Genomic DNA, 13480 nt, shown 5'->3' on the forward strand with positions numbered 1-13480 from the left:
AGCCTTCGTGATCACCACCGGGAGGCACTGGAACACAAAAAGGAATCTCGGGAGGACCACCATTTTAACCGCCTGCACCCTACCTGCCAATGACAGGGACACCATGTCCCATCTCTTGAAATCCTCCTCCATCTGTTCCACCAACTGTGTTAAATTGAGCCTATGTAATGTACCCCAATTCTTGGCTATCTGGATCCCCAGGTACCGGAAGTCCCTTGTTACCTTCCTCAACGGTAAATCCTCTATCTCTCTGCTCTGCTCCCCCGGATGCACCACAAATAACTCACTTTTCCCCGTTCAGTTTATACCCTGAAAAATCCCCAAACTCCCCAAGTATCCGCATTATCTCTGGCATCCCTTCCGCCGGGTCCGCCACATATAGCAACAAATCATCCGTATACAGAGATACCCGGTGTTCTTCTCCCCCCTTAAGTACTCCCCTCCACTTCCTGGAACCCCTCAGTGCTATGGCCAGGGGTTCAATCGCCAATGCAAACAATAACGGGGACAGAGGACATCCCTGCCTCATCCCTCTATGGAGCCGAAAATAGTCAGACCCCCGTCCATTCGTGACCACGCTCGCCATCGGGGCCCTATACAGCAACTGTACCCACCTGATATACCCGTCCCCAAAGCCAAATCTCCTCAACACCTCCCACAAATAATCCCACTCCACTCTATCAAATGCTTTCTCGGCATCCATCGCCACCACTATCTCCGCTTCCCCCTCTGGTGGGGGCATCATCATTACCCCTAGCAGCCTCCGTATATTTGTATTCAGCTGTCTCCCCTTCACAAACCCAGTTTGGTCCTCATGGACCACCCCCGGGACACAATCCTCTATCCTCATTGCCATTACCTTGGCCAGAATCTTAGCATCCACATTCAGGAGGGAAATGGGCCTGTATGACCCGCAGTGCAGCGAGTCTTTTTCCTTCTTTAGGAGGAGCGGTATCGTTGCCTCTGACATAGTCGGGGGCAGCTGCCCCCTTTCCCTCGCCTCATTAAAGGTTCTCATCAGTAGCGGGGCCAGCAAGTCAATATATTTCAACTGGGAATCCGTCTGGTCCCGGGGCCTTCCCCGCCTGTATGCTCCCAATCCCTTTCACTACTTCCTCCGTCTCAATCTGTGCTCCCATCCCCACTCTCTCCTGCTCCTCCACCTTAGGAAATTCCAGCTGATCCAGAAAGCACATCATTCTCTCCTTCCCGTCCGGGGGCTGCGCTTCATATAATCTTTCATAAAATGCCTTGAACACTCCATTCACTCTCTCCGCTCCCCGCTCCATCTCTCCCTCCTCATCTCTCACCCCCCCCTATCTCCCTCGCTGCTCCCCTTTTCCTCAGTTGGTGGGCCAACAACCTACTCGCCTTCTCCCCATATTCGTACTGTACACCCTGTGCCTTCCTCCATTGTGCCTCTGCATTACCCGTAGTCAACAAGTCAAATTCTACATGTAGCCTTTGCCTTTCCCTGTACAGTCCCTCCTCCGGTGCCTCCGCGTATTGTCTGTCCACCCTCAGAAGTTCTTTCAACAACCGCTCCCTTTCCCTACCCTCCTGCTTTCCTTTATGTGCCCTAATAGATATCAGCTCCCCTCTAACCACTGCCTTCAGTGCCTCCCAGACCACTCCCACCTGTACCTCCCCATTATCATTAAGTTCCAAGTACCTTTCAATACACCCCCTCACCCTTAAACACACACCCTCATCTGCCAATAATCCCATGTCCATTCTCCAGGGTGGAAGCTGTTGTTTTTCTTCCCCTATCTCCAGGTCCACCCAGTGTGGAGCATGATCCGAGATGGCTATAGCCGCGTACTCCATCCCCGTCACCTTTGGGATCAGTGCCCTTCCCAAAACAAAAAAATCTATTTGTGAAAATACTTTGTGTACATAGGAGAAAAACGAAAACTCCTTACTCCTAGGTCTACTAAATCTCCAGGGATCTACTCCTCCCATCTGCTCCATAAAATCCTTAAGCACCCTAGCTGCAGCCGGCCTCCTTCCGGTCCTGGACCTCGATCTGTCCAGCCCTGGGTCCAGCACCGTATTAAAGTCTCCACCCATTACCAACTTTCCCACTTCTAGGTCCGGGATTCGTCCTAACATATGCCTCATAAAATTGGCATCATCCCAGTTCGGGGCATACACGTTCACTAATACCACCGCCTCCCCTTGCAGTTTGCCACTCACCATCACGTATCTGCCCCCACTATCTGCCACTATAGTCTTTACCTCAAACATTACCCGCTTCCCCACTAGTATGGCCACCCCCCTGTTTTTTGCATCTAGCCCCGAATGAAACACCTGCCCCACCCATCCTTTGCGAAGTCTAACCTGGTCTGTCAGCTTCAGATGCGTCTCCTGAAGCATAACCACATCTGCCTTAAGTTTTTTTAGGTGTGCGAGTACCCGTGCCCTCTTCATCGGCCCGTTCAGCCCTCTCACATTCCACGTGATCAACCGGGTTGGGGAGCTCTTTACCCACCACCCCCCCCCCCCCCCCCCCCCCCTTGACGACTAGCCATTTCCTTTTTCAATCCAGCTCCTCACCCGGTTCCCACGTAGCTGTATCCCCCCCAGGCGGCGCCCCCCCCGCCCCGACCCCCCCTTCCATACCAGCTCCCCCTTCTCCCCAGCAGCAGCAACCCAGTTAACCCCCCCCGCCCCGCTAGATCCCAAGCTAACGTAATTGCACCCCCCATGTTATACCCAGAAGTCAGCAAACTCTGGCCGACCTCGGCTTCCCCCCATGACCTCGGCTCACACTGTGCGAGGCCCCCTCCTTCCTGCTTCCCTGTTCCCGCCATGATTACCATAGCGCGGGAACAAAGCCCGCGCTTCCCTTTTGGCCCCGCCACCAATGGCCGGCACCCTCAGCTCCTCATCCTCCCTCACCCCCTCCCCCACGACATGGGGAAGAGAGAGAAGTTACAGGGTCGCAGGTTTAACAACTTGGGAAGTCCTCTCTTCCCCCTTTTCCCCCCTTCATCCCACAAATTCAACCCCCCACTTTTGTCCCAAACGTTCTTTTTCTGGCCCGCTCACTCCAGTTTCTCCTCGACAGTAAATGTCCACGGCTCATCTGCCGTTTCGAAGTAGTGGTGTTTCCCTTGATGTGTGACCCACAGTCTTGCCGGTTGCAGCATTCCGAATTTGACCTTCCTTTTATGCAACACCGCCTTGGCCCGATTAAAGCTTGCCCTCCTTCTCGCCACCTCCGCACTCCAATCTTGATATACGCGGATCACCGCATTCTCCCACCTACTGCTCCGAGTTTTCTTTGCCCATCTGAGGACCATCTCTCTGTCCTTATATCGGAGAAATCTCACCACTATTGCTCGAGGAATTTCTCCAGCCCTCGGTCTTCGCTCCATAACCCGATAGGCTCCCTCCACCTCCAGCGGACCCGTCGGGGCCTCCGATCCCATTAACGAGTGCAGCATCGTGCTCACATATGCCCCGACGTCCGCCCCTTCTGCACCTTCAGGAAGACCAAGAATCCTTAGGTTCTTCCTCCTCGCATTATTCTCCAGCACCTCCAGCCTTTCCACACATCTTTTGTGTTGTGCCTCGTGGATCTCCGTTTTCACCACCAGGCCCTGTGTGTCGTCCTCATTCTCAGCAGCCTTTGCCTTCACGACCCGAAGCTCCTGTTCCTGGGTCTTTTGCTCCTCCTTTAGCCCCTCAATCGCTTGTAATATCGGGGCCAACAGCTCCTTCTTCATCTCCTTTTTGAGTTCATCTACGCAACGCCGCAGGAACTCTTGTTGGTCAAGGCCCCATATTAAACTGCCTCCTTCCGACGCCATCTTGTTTTGTGCCTGCCTTCCTGGCCGCTGCTCTAGAGGATCCACCGCAATCCGGCTACTTTCCTCTCTTTTTTCCATCCGTGTCCAGGGGGCTTCCCTTCTGGATTACCGCACAGTGTTATTTGCCGTTAAAATTGCCGATGGGGCTCCTATTAAGAGCCCAAAAGTCCGTTCCACCGGGAGCTGCCGAAACGTACGACTCAGCTGGTCATCGCTGCACCCGGAAGTCCTCGGTCACTATTTTCTTAAGTTACATGGAGGCGCGCGGGGCAAACCATGCCAAATTGTACCTTATTGCGACACAATGCAGCCTCGGCCTTGTAAAATGCTGCACGCCTTTTGGCCAACACCCTGATAGATTCTCACCGCATGGTCCTCCCATCTGCAATCAAGATGATTCTTTACCCACCGTAAAACTCTTTGCCCTGGATACTGGGGAAACGCACGATGATCGCATGTGGCTTCTGCCCCAACCACCTGTGGGCTCGACCCAACCGAGGATGGGAATGCCATTTCCCCCTCCCCCACCATTTTCACAAACAACTGCGACAGGAAACTTGTCGGACTTGGGCCCTCCAGCACCCCAACCGCCCTCAAGTTCTGTATTCTGAACTGATTTTCCAAGTTGCCCACCCCTGGCCCTTAGGATTTTGTTATCAGCCGCCACCCTTGCCATCTCCACCATCAGGGAGGCGATCTGATCATTCTGCTGAGACAGAACTAGCTCCACCTCTTTCAGCTCCCCACTCTGCACCTTCACCACCTCTTCCGCCTTATCCAAGGCCGCTCAAATCGAGGATGTCGCAGCCCCAGTCGCTTTCTCATGGTCCTCTGAGACCTCTCGGGGTAATTTCTGCAGCTCCACCGCTAAGATGCCTGTAAACACCTCAGCAGTTAGCGGAGTGAGCCCTGGTACCACCGAAGCCTCTGCCATTTCTTTTCCACAGAAAACTCTCGAAGCTTCCACAGGGTGGAGAGGTTGATCTCCACCCTAACAGGATCCGCCTTCGGGCGATCAACGAGGCGAAGGCTACAACCTCTGCCTCTGCCCCCATTTCCAACCCCGGCTGCTCCAACACCACGAATATGGCCTCCCGGGGGCCCGGGTCCAAACGCTGTTGGTTTGTTGAACACAATCCTCCTGTCTGAAATTTGGCTGGCTATTCCTAATTATGCTCCCTTCATTTTTATTGATTGATTCCATTTATCAATTTAATCATGTACATTTCTCAATTCAATTTTTATTTAAAGTTTCCAGCATTATTCCTCGGGAAACAGACTAACTGGATTGTAACTCACTGGTTCAAGCACTGTGGCGCATTTTTGGAAAATGGAATAAACAGTGACTGATCTCCAAATCTTTGTCATGGATATACTCTCAACAGAACCTTGCAACGTAAACTCCGATTGGAAACAAGTCCACCCTGTGAGGAGGACCGATTTATACCCTGCCGGAGTTTACAGTCCCTTGCTCTCCAAACTGAGGGATTGTTTATGTTTATCTGAGAGGGCAAGCAGAGCCTTCATTTAGCATCTCATTCAAAAACAGAACATAAGACCATACGACATAGGAGCAGAATTTGGCCACTCGGCTGATATTTTTCACATCCCCATCCTCCTGCCTTCTCCCCATATTGATCAAGAACCTATCTATCTCTGTCTTAAAGACACTCAGTGATTTGTCCTCCACAGCCTTCTGCGGCAAAGAGTTCCACAGATTCACCACCCTCTGGCTGAAGAAATTCCTCCTCATCTCTGTTTTAAAGGATCGTCCCTTTAGTCTGTGGCTGTGCCCTAGGGTTCTAGTTTTTCCTACAAGTGGAAACATCCTCTCCACGCCCACTCTATCCAGGCCTCGCAGTATCCTGTAAGTTTCAATAAGACCCCCCCTCATCAGGACAGCCCCACAGTGTTGCACTGAGGTCTCAGTCCAGGTTTTGTGGGCCCAACAGCATAAAGAAATGAGTGGAACTGCCACACGAGGGCAGTGCGAGAATGGTTTTCTCCGTTAAAAAGCCAAGAGGGAGCTTGCAGTTGGCCAACTCGATGCACTTTATTCCAGTAATTATAGGTGAGCGTAGAAACCTGCCAAGAAAACCATTGTAAGAGATGCAGATAGTGACGGGTATCACACTTAGACACATGCGGTAAAATCTAAAAGCTTATACATACGGAGGTGCACAAAGGCACAACCAGTGACTCAAATGTCGAACCATTGTTGTTCAGTAACTGATAAAATGTGAATATCTAGGAGTCCTTCCAGATTTCGTGCTCAATTTTCAGCAGCAAAGTAACCAAAAGCAGAAAGAAAGAATGTGAAAAATATTGTGCAGAGTTACTGCTGACAATATCAGTAGGTGAGCATTTAACATGTTTGTTTCTTATAGCCCCTACTGGATCTTCTCCACGGTACCTTACCGGCCGATTCAATTTATACATGGCCAGACATTGTTAGATGTCCCCCGCTCCCTTATCGGGGGAGCGCGTATTCTGCAAGGTCCACAGACTACTTCATTATTCCCACCCGGTAAGATTTGTGCGGATTATAACACTGCCATAATCTACAAGACCATTAAGCAGACAAACAGCAATCTGATATTGATCAGATAAGTCTTTGATGTTAGCCGCGACGCCGAGAGGAACTCCCCTGCTCTTCTTCAGATTGTGCCATGGGGCCTCTTCCTTCCGGACACGGCCTCGGCACAACACCTCATCCAAAAGTCACCACTTCAACAATGCAGCACTCCCTCAGTGTTACAATGCCAGCCTGGAGTTTGTGCTCTTACCTTTGGGGGCAGCACTTGAACCAGAAGCCTTCTTTCTCCGAGGCGAAACTGGTGCCTGCAAAGCCATGGCGGATACTACTAACAGGACTGGTTAGTCCCCTGAGGAATCAGGGGCGAAATTCTCCCCCAACGGCGGGATGCCCGCCGACTGGCGCCAAAGCCGGCGCAAATCAGACGGGCATCGCGCCGGCAAAAAGGTGCGGAAGTCTCCGCATCTTTGGCGGCCTAGCCCCAACATTGAGGGGCTAGGCCGACGCCGGAGGGATTTCCGCCCCGCCAGCTGGCGGAAATGGCGTTTGTTGCCCCGCCAGCTGGCGCGGAAATGCGGCGCATGCGCGGGAGCGTCAGCGGCCGCCGAAGGTTTCCCGCGCATGCGCAGTGGGGAGAGTCTCTTCCGCCTCCGCCATGGTGGAGGCCGTAGCGGAGGCGGAAGGGGAAGAGTGCCCCCGCGGCACAGGCCCGCCCGCGGATCGGTGGGCCCCGATCGCGGGCCAGGCCACCGTGGGGGCACCCCCCGGGGTCAGATCGCCCCGCGCCCCCCCCCAGGACCCCGGAGCCCGCCCACGCTGCCTGGTCCCGCCGGTAAATACCAGGTTTGATTTACGCCGGCGGGACAGGCAATTCCTGGGCGGGACTTCGGCCCATCCGGGCCGGAGAATCCAGCGGGGGGTCCCGCCAACCGGCGCGGCTGGATTCCCGCCCCCGCCCAATCTCCGGGAGCGGAGACTTCGGCGGGGGCGGGGGCGGGATTCACGGCGGCCAACGGCCATTCTCCGACCCGGCGGGGGGTCGGAGAATGACGCCCCAGTTTTGAAATTGTCTCTTACTAAATTGAACTGAACTATAGAGGAAGCCTATTCAACCCATCATGTCAATGCTGGCCCTTTACTAGAGCAATCTAAGACAAATTACACTTCCCCTTTCTCCCTCCATAGCCCTGCATCGTTTTTGACTTTAAATATATATTCAATTTTCCCTTAAAAGGTTTGGTGTACTCCATCCAATACCCCATTTGGAGTATTGTTTTTTTTATTAAAAAAAAAATGTTTTAATGAGAAAAAAAAAGGAACCCAACAGTGTTAAGTACAAAACACGGGCGAAATTCTCCCCCAACGGCGGGATGCCCGCCGACTGGCGCCAAAGCCGGCGCCAATCAGACGGGCATCGCGCCGGCCCAAAGGTGCGGAATGCTCCGCATCTTTGGCGGCCTAGCCCCAACATTGAGGGGCTAGGCCGACGCCGGAGGGATTTCCGCCCCGCCAGCTGGCGCGGAAATGCGGCGCATGCGCGGGAGCGTCAGCGGCCGCTGTCAGTTTCCCAGCGCATGCGCGGGAGCGTCAGCAGCCGCTGTCAGTTTCCCGCGCATGCACAGTGGGGAGAGTCTCTTCCGCCTCCGCCATGGTGGAGGCCGTGGCGGAGGCGGAAGGGAAAGAGTGCCCCCACGGCACAGGCCCGCCCGCGAATCGGTGGGCCCCGATCGCGGGCCAGGCCACCGTGGGGGCACCCCCCGGGGTCAGATCGCCCCGCGCCCCCCCCAGGACCCCGGAGCCCGCCCACGCCGCCTGGTCCCGCCGGTAAATACCAGGTTTAATTTACACCGGCGGGACAGGCAATTCCTGGGCGGGACTTCGGCCCATCCGGGCTGGAGAATCCAATGGGGGGTCCCGCCAACCGGCGCGGCCGGATTCCCGCCCCCGCCCAATCTCCGGGAGTGGAGACTTCGGCGGGGGCGGGGGCGGGATTCACGGCGGCCAACGGCCATTCTCCGACCCGGCGGGGGGTCGGAGAATGACGCCCCACAATCTAGAAAAGCAACCCTCCCTACCCCCCTCCCCCCTGTACATAAATAATAAATTAACATTAACACCCCGGCTTAACACAACTGGTATATACATTCCCCTGGACCCTCCAGTGTAAATTACAGAAACAGAAATAAAGTAAAGTAACCCCCACCCCCGAGTTGCTGCTGCCATTGATCAATGTCTACCGTTCTGCCAGGAAGTCTAAGAACGGTTGCCACCGCCTAAAGAACCCTTGTACTGACCCTCTCAAGGCGAATTTCACCCTCTCCAATTTAATGAACCCTGCCATATCGCTGATCCAGGATTCCACGCTTGGGGGCCTCGCATCCTTCCACTGAAGAAGAATCCTTCGCCGGGCTACCAGGGTCGCAAAGGCCAGAACACCGGCCTCTTTCGCCTCCTGCACTCCCGGCTCCTCTGCCACCCCAAATATTGCGAGCCCTCAGCCCGGTTTGACCCTGGATCCTACCACCCTCGACACCATCCTCGCTACGCCCTTCCAAAATTCCTCCAGCGCTGGGCATGCCCAGAACATATGGGTGTGATTTGCTGGGCTCCCTGAGCACCTAACACACCTGTCCTCACCCCCAAAGAACCGGCTCATCCTTGTCCCGGTTATGTGTGCCCTGTGCAGCACCTTAAATTGTATGAGGCTGAACCTCGCGCACGATGAGGAAGAGTTCACCCTCCCCAGGGCATCTGCCCACGTCCCTTCCTCAATTTCCTCTCCCAACTCCTCCTCCCACTTACCTTTACCTCCACCACCGAGGCCTCCTCCTCCTCCTGCATCACCTGGTAAGTTTCCGAGATCTTCCCCACTCCCACCCACCCCCCCGAGCGCACCCTGTCCTGTACTGTGTGTGGCAGTAGCCGCAGGAATTCCACTACCTGCCGTCTGGCAAATGCCCTTACCTGTAAGTACCTGAAGGTGTTCCCCGGGGGGGAGCCCGTACTTCTCATCCAGCTCACCCAGGCTCGCGAACTTCCCGTCCACAAACAGGTCCCCCAACTTTCGTATCCCTGCCCATTGCCACCCCGAAAACCCTCCACCCGTTCTTCCTGGGGCGAACCGGTGGTTCCCCCGTAATAGGGTCCACGCCGAGGCCCCAACTTACCCCCTGTGCCTCCTCCAAATATTGAGGGAAGCCAACACCACCGGGCTCGTGGTATATCTCCTTGGAGGGAGCAGCAGCGGCGCCGTTGCCAGCGCCCCCAGACTCGTACCCACACAATGCGCCGTCTCCAGCCTCTGCCATGCAGCCCCCTCCCCCTCCATCACCCACTTGCGCACCATCGTCGCATTGGCGGCCCAGTAGTACCCACAGAGGTTGGGCAGCGCCAGTCCCCCCCCTATCTCTACTCCGCTCCAGGAACACCCTTCTCACCCTCGGAGTCCCTCGCGCCCACACAAACCCCATTATACTCCTGTTAACCCGCCTGAAAAAAGCCTTCGGGATAAACACGGGGAGGCACTGGAACAGGAACAAAAACCTTGGGAGCACCGTCATTTTGATTGACTGCACCCTACCCGCCAAGGACAGCGGCAACGCGTCCCACCTCTTGAACTCCTCCTCCATTTTCTCCACCAGCCTTGTAAAATTAAGCATATGCAGGAACCCCCAGCTCCTGGCCACCTGGACCCCCAAATACCTGAAGCTCCTCGCCGCCTTTTTAAGTGGGAGCTCGCCAATCCCCCTCTCTTGGTCCCCTGAATTAACTACGAACAGCTCGCTCTTCCCCATGTTGAGCTTGTACCCCGAAAAGTCCCCGAATTCCCTAAGAATCCTCATTACCTCTGGCATTCCTCCCACCGGGTCCGCCACATATAGCAGCAAGTCGTCCGCATAAAGCGACACCCTATGGTCCTCCCCACCCCGCACCAACCCCCTCCAGTTCCTTGACTCCCTCAGTGCCATAGCCAGGCGTTCATCGCCAGTGCGAAGAGCAGGGGGGACAAGGGACACCCCTGTCTCGTCCCTCGGTGCAACCGAAAGTACTCGGACCTCCTCCTGTTTGTGGCCACACTCGCCATCGGGACCTCATACAACAGCCTAACCCACCTGACAAACCCCTCCCCAAACCCGAACCTCTTCAGCACCTCCCACAGGTACCCCCACTCTACCCTATCGAAGGCTTTCTCAGCGTCCATCGCCACCACTATCTCCGCCTCCCCCTCCCTCGCCGGCATCATGATAACGTTCAAAAGCCTCCGCAAATTCGCGTTCAACTGTCTCCCCTTCACAAACCCCGTCTGGTCTTCATGGATGATCTGCGGCACACAATCCTCAACCCTCGTGGCTAAGACCTTCGCCAGCACCTTGGCATCTACATTTAGCAAGGAAATCGGTCTGTAAGACCCACATTGCAGGGGATCCTTGTCCCACTTCAGGATGAAGGAGATCAGTGCCCGGTACATCGTCGGGGACAAGGGAGGGGGTCCCTTGCCTCATTAATGGTCCTGACTTACAGCGGGCCCAACAGGTCCATATATTTTTTATAGAATACGACCGGGAAACCGTCCGGCCCCGGTGCCTTCCCCGCCTGCATGCTTCCTATCCCTTTGATCAGCTCCTCCAGCCCAATCGGGGCCCCCAATCCCGCCACCAGTCCCTCTTCCACCTTTGGAAATCTCAATTGGTCCAGGAAGCGGCCCATCCCTCCCTCCTCCCGTGGGGGCTCGGATCGGTACAATTCCTCGTAAATGTCCCTGAGGACCCCATTGATGCCAACCCCATTCCGCACCACACTCCCTCCCCTGTCCTTGACTCCCTCGATCTCCCTAGCTGCGTCCCGCTTCCGAAGCTGATGCGCCAGCATCCGGCTTGCCTTTTACCCATACTCGTAAATTGCCCCCTAGGCCTTCCTCCACTGCACCTCTGCCTTCCTGGTGGTCAACTGGTCAAATTCGGCCTGGAGGCTACGCCTCATCCTCAACAATCCTTCCTCGGGCTCCTCCGCATACCTCCTGTCTACCCTCACCATCTCCCCCACCAGCCTCTCCCTCTCCCCCCGCTCCCTCCGCTCCTTGTAGGCCCTAATGGAGATCAGCTCTCCCCTCACCACCGCCTTCAGTGCCTCCCATATCATCCCCACTCGGACCTCCCCGTTGTCGTTGGTCTCCAAGTACCTCTCTATACTTCCTCGGACCCTCTCGCTCACCTCCTCGTCCGCCAACAGCCCCACCTCCAAGCGCCACAGCAGGCACTGGTCCCTCTCCTCCCCCATCTCCAAGTCCACCCAATGCGGGGCGTGGTCCGAAATGGCTATTGCCAAATACTCAGTATCTTCTAATCTCGCTATCAGCGCCCTACTCAAAATGAAAAAGTCGATTCGGGAATAAGCCTTATGGACATGTGAGAAGAATGAAAATTCCCTAGCCCCCGGCCTTGCAAATCTCCAAGGGTCCACCCCTCCCATCTGGTCCATAAATCCCCTCAACACTCTAGCCGCTGCCGGCTTCCTATCCGTCCTAGACCTGGAGCGATCCAGTGCCGGATCCAGCACCGTGTTAAAGTCTCCCCCCATTATCAGACCCCCCACTTCCAAGTCTGGGATCCGACCCAACATACGCCGCATAAAACCCGCATCGTCCCAGTTCGGGGCATACACATTGACCAGTACCACCCTCTCTCCCTGCAACTTACCACTTACCATTATGTACCTACCGCCATTATCTGCCACAATGCTCGACGCCTCGAATGACACCTTCTTTCCCACCAAGATCGCCTTGATTTTTGGCATCCAGCCCCGAGTGAAACACCTGACCTACCCACCCTTTCCTCAGTCTTACCTGGTCTGCCACCTTCAGGTGTGTCTCCTGGAGCATAACCACATCTGCCTTGAGCCCCTTCAGGTGCGCGAACACGTGGGCCCGCTTAACCGGCCCATTCAGTCCCCTTACATTCCAGGTTATCAGCCAGATCAGGGGGCTACCCGCCCCACTCCCCCGCCGACTAGCCATAACCCCTCCTCGGCCAGCCACGCGCCCGCACCCCACACCCGGCCCGTTCCCCACAGCGGCATACCCCCGCCTTAACCCCCCCCCCCCACTCGCTCCAGCTCCTTCTTGACCATAGCAGCAGCAACTCGATTCCCCCCACCCCACCTCTTGGGCTAGGACCCATCCTAGCTGATTTACTCCCCCCATTTGCACGTCCGTAAGCCAGCTGACTCCTGCTGACCCCGGCCACTCCCGCCTCTCCTTCGACTACTCCCATTGTGTGGCACACCCTCCTCTCTCGTCCCCATCCATAGGCTCTCCCCCTCCCCCTTCCGTTCTAAGCACGGGAAACAACCCTCGCTTCCCCACCCTGGCCCCTCCCCCTCCAGTCTTCAGCACGGGAAAAAGCCCGCGCTTTCCACCTACCCGGCCCCGCCACCTCTGACGCAGCTCCTTTTACAGGCCCGGTCCCCTCACCCCTGACTCGGGCCTCCCCCTCCCCGCGGGGCCCCATCTTACCGCCGTCCACCCCCCCGTTCCGTTTACCTACCCCCCTCCAAGAGCCCCCCCGACCAACCCAACCAAAACAGTGCCCAACCCGCCCCAGCCACCCTCACCGACCCAAAAGAGAAAAACACAGAAAAAAGACATCCGGAGCAATACAAAGGCCCCCCCTCGAAACAAAAATAAACATAACATATCAACCGCAGTCCCCAATCGCCCATCCCGACCCTCAATCTGTGTCCAACTTCTCGGCCTGAACAAAGGCCCACGCCTCCTCCGGAGACTCAAAATAATGGTGCCGGTCCTTGTAGGTGACCCACAGTCGCGCCGGCTGCAACATGCCAAACTTCACCCCCTTCCTGTGCAGCACCGCCTTCGCTCGATTGTACCCGGCCCTCCTCTTCGCCACCTCCGCACTCCAGTCTTGGTATATTCGAACCTCCGCGTTCTCCCACCTGCTGCTCCTCTCCTTGGCCCACCTGAGCACACACTCCCGATCGACGAACCGATGGAGCCTCACCAGCACCGCCCGCAGAGGCTCGTTAGCCTTGGGCCTCCTCGCCAGCCCTCTATGGGCCCCTTCCAGCTCCAGGGGCCCCTGGAAGGACCCCGCTCCCATCAGCGAGTTTAACA

General features: G+C 56.0%; 1 long non-coding RNA gene across 1 annotated transcript in view; it reads right to left on the reverse strand.

The window, feature by feature from the left end:
• LOC140404377 (uncharacterized) overlaps window positions 1-13480 on the reverse strand; it is a 32329-nt gene that overhangs the window by 12477 nt on the left and 6372 nt on the right. The gene's annotated exons all lie outside the window — the stretch shown is intronic.

This window comes from Scyliorhinus torazame, chromosome 30, assembly GCF_047496885.1.
Source record: "Scyliorhinus torazame isolate Kashiwa2021f chromosome 30, sScyTor2.1, whole genome shotgun sequence".
Taxonomy (NCBI): Eukaryota; Metazoa; Chordata; class Chondrichthyes; order Carcharhiniformes; family Scyliorhinidae; genus Scyliorhinus; species Scyliorhinus torazame.